The sequence below is a fragment of the Austrofundulus limnaeus genome, unplaced genomic scaffold (assembly GCF_001266775.1).
Source record: "Austrofundulus limnaeus strain Quisiro unplaced genomic scaffold, Austrofundulus_limnaeus-1.0 Scaffold237, whole genome shotgun sequence".
Taxonomy (NCBI): Eukaryota; Metazoa; Chordata; class Actinopteri; order Cyprinodontiformes; family Rivulidae; genus Austrofundulus; species Austrofundulus limnaeus.
In genome coordinates this window covers 562,370-566,146 of record NW_013952639.1, presented here as the reverse complement: position 1 = coordinate 566,146, position 3,777 = coordinate 562,370, and the positions used below count along the sequence as shown (strand labels likewise).

The window sequence follows — 3,777 nt, the reverse complement described above, 5'->3', positions numbered from 1 at the left end:
CATAAGTCCACTCTTAGCAGCATTCTTAAGAGTAATTCTAAGAAGTTTTATAAATACGGGCCCTGATCTCTTCCAGTATGTCACACTCAGAGGATGTGTTATAAGTGTCTCTCAGCTCAAACACAGCTCATTTTATCCAGTTTCTGTTGTGGTCTTGAAAGAGTGAGCTTAAGGTGAATTAAGCTTCTCCCACATCTCTCATACACAAGGTTATGAGGAAACTTTTACCAAGGTATTTCTCATTACTTGTTAATATCTTGACTGTGCTGTGTTGAACGTTCAGACGAGTTCAAGTTGATTCATAAAGACTATGCAATCATTTATTCACACAAATTGAACAGATCATAAGTTACACCTGATTGTGGTTATTCCTATAACAAGAGTCAGAGTTAAATGAGATAAAATCCGCGTCCGAATTTCAATTCACATTAACTCAGATTATTTATATAGAACAGTAAAACATCAGTTCTGATGTTAACAACCAAACTATTTTACTGGCACTTTTAACTTAAGTTTGGGCAAATTAAGAACAAGGAAAGGAGGAAAGTAAGATTTGTATGTTACTACGACTTTTACTTTTATCAAAGTGTGGGTCAACTGGAACTGCACGTCTTTTCTGCGCTCAGGTTCCACATGACACGTCGCTCCGAACACATCAGCTTTACCTGGTGACGACTTCTTAAGGCACCCTCGGGGTAGGAGCTGGCTCGCTGATGGCAGGAAGCAGAACCTGCTCCTTTTAATAAACACCAAACCATCTGAGCTCCTCATCTCTGCTGCAACAAGAAGCTCCTCCTGTGATGGAGAGAGAAACACACCTGCATTTATTCCTATTAGTATTCTTTTACACTCATTTTTTTCATTTTGATTAACGATTCACTGCTACCATTTAATTTGCTTTTATTAAAGCATTTTAATTTCAGTTTAATTAAAACAGAAACCATCTGCAGCAAAGCTGGAAGTTCACAAAAACGATTTTTCTCTCGTAGTTAATGTGCACTGAAGAAAAAATACAATCTGTTTTCTGCTCATTTAATGAAAGAGCACAATTTGCATTTTCTAAATCTGGATTATGAATTAATAATACGCTTGAAGATAAAAAGTCTAAAAGCTTGCATTTTTCTTTACAAACCAACATGTTTTAATGTAGGATTGTGTTGCTTGCATCACTTTATTGTCTTCTGCAGAAAGGAAAGACCTTCATGTCCTTGAAGACAAAAAATAAGGTTAAACATCGCAAATATTTTATAGCAATTCTTAGTAATTGTCCAGTCATTATATGCTAATAATCAGATCCAAAAAATGACAACTTAAAACAAGGTGGCCAAAGTGTGGCCCCTGAACTGATTTTGTGTGGCCCTGACTTCAGTTTAAGAAGTATACTAACTTGTTTACAAATTTGTCCACCCGGCACAGGTGTTTGATGTAGATGGAGACTTTCTATTTATTATCAGGGCAAATTTATCACAAAGTAAAATCTTATAATTAAAAATATTGGCAACGATTCAAATTATTTGTCTTTAAATAACCAGACTCTTAGCTTTTTCCACATCTATCTGGTGATTACTCAGAAGTTGATTTTGCTGAACTTCAATCTGTTTTTAATTGTGTGAACGCCTTTATGATCTTTTTTTCTTCCGTACGTTTTTTGGCATCTTTCTCGTTCCACAATTTTTGAGCTACTTCAACCATTCATATATGAAAACGTTCAGCTCTTTCGTGCAATGCCGGCTATGACTTTTGGTATTTCAGCTATTTTTACTTTTTTAGCTATTTCAACTTTTTAGCCACTTTTTTCCCCCATTGACTTTGAATGGGGCTATTTTCAATAACCTTAAAATCCTTCAAATAGTTTCTAAATCTTCACAAAACCTTATACAATTTATTCTGGTTATGCTTTATTTTAATGTCTTGTGCAAATTTTTAGCTACTTTTTTGCTAATTGTAGTTTTTTTTCTGCCATTTCAGCTAAAATTACTTCTTTCTGCCATTCTTCTTTTTTCTGCTTTGCTAATTTTTTTCTGCTAATTTGTGCTATTTATGCTTCTTACAGTTGCTTTCTTCTATATTCAGCTATTTGCTACAAATTTAGCTAAATTTTAGCTGTTATTAGCCACTATTATCTTTCTATGCTAATTACACATTTTTCTGGAGCAATTTCAACTGAATTCTGCTAAATTCAGCAAACTTGTGCTCCTTATGCTAATTAAAATGTTTCCAGCTACTTTTTAACTGTTTTACTAAAAACTTCGGCTGTTTTACCTGTTTCACTTCAAATGATCACTTTTTAGTTTAATGATTTTTTATGTTAATTTTGAATTTGTTACATCCATTTCACCATCTGTGTGCAACTTTCAACTTGAGTCTGCTATCTTTAGCTTATATATGCTAACTTTAGCTTTTTACTGCTATATCAGCTAAAATTTTATTTATTTCTGCAATTCTGTGTTTTTCTGCTTTGTTATACGTTTTTCTGCTAATTTATGTTGCTTATGCTTCTTTTGCATTCTGCTATGTTCAGCTATTTCAGCCTTTAGCTTTTAGCTTCTTATGCTAAGTCAGCCATATTTTTGCTCCTTTTAACTGTTTTTCTGCCCTTTTTATGCTTCGTTCAGCTTTTCATGTTTAACACGTTCAGCTCAATTTCAGCTTCTTCAGCAGCTTTCAGCTAAAGTTTTCAGCTACAGGCATTCACACTAGCATTTTCGCAGGAAATGCAATTTCTCGAGTTAATTTATTAAATTCATCTGAATACAGCAAACATTTTCAACGAGAATGACCTAAATCCTGATTTTATCGATCAGAAATGACTAAATTGGGTTAATTTTTCCCCAACTGAAATCTAGAAAACTGCAAAATTTCTTTCAGTAAGGGAAACATAAGTAAGTATATAATATGCATAAGTGTTTATGTCTATGTATGTGCATTGGTATATGTACATTACTATATATCACATGTGTATGTTGTGGGGTTGTTTTTGTTTATCTTTTTTATTTATCTTTCTTAATTCTTCTCAGCCTCTCCTGTATTAAGCTGCTGTAATGTGCAAATTTTCCCACTGTGGGATCAAAGTTTTATCTTATCTTATCTTATCTTATCTTATCTTAACTTAAACCTCCAAAACACTTTTGAACTTCTGGATCTAAATTAATTTATGCATCCATTTCCAGCAATAAATCTGACTACTTTATTTGTTTAATTAAATTATTCAATGCTTAGTTTATTGTTGAGCAGGTAAAGGAAAAATGTTTTTGGCCCTCAGGTCCTTCTGACTTTATGATTTTGGCCCAAAATGTGACAAAATGTTTTGGACACCCCTGACTTAAATGGAAAAACAGAAGTCAAAGAGAAGACAAACTATATTATCTTGGTTAAAAATCTCTTAAAAACTTAAAAAAACCTACTCTTTATTTCACAAACAAGATCCTATTACACGACTAAAATAGATGTTTTATAGACGAGATAATAGAAAATGAAAGTTAACAGACGCAGATCTTTGGATTCTGTCCTAAATCCTGAATAATAAAATGTTTAAATATAAAAAAGAGAGAAGACCAAGCAAAGCAAAGTTTCCTGACCCCTAGCTTCCTGTGTGTGGAGGACAAACATCTCATCTCTTCTCTGAACTCGCCTCAGATGCTGCGTTGGCATGACAACCAGTGAGGATTGAAAAGACTGGTCACGTGATGCAGCCGAGGTCGAACAGACAAAACAAATCATTCCTTCTGTGGAGGGAGGGTGGGGGGCTAATAACAAGGTGTTCTGTGTTAATTATCC

The 3,777-nt window shown here is 33.8% G+C and overlaps 1 long non-coding RNA gene across 3 annotated transcripts in view; it reads right to left on the bottom strand.

Annotated features, from left to right (window-relative positions):
- LOC106525687 (uncharacterized) overlaps positions 1 to 1,458 on the bottom strand; it is a 4,016-nt gene extending 2,558 nt beyond the window's left edge. For all 3 annotated transcript variants that reach the window (XR_001311154.1, XR_001311153.1, XR_001311152.1), the window contains exon 1: positions 666 to 1,458. This is a non-coding gene — a long non-coding RNA (uncharacterized LOC106525687). The remainder of the gene's footprint in view (positions 1 to 665) is intronic.
- Positions 1,459 to 3,777: the final 2,319 nt, after the last annotated feature.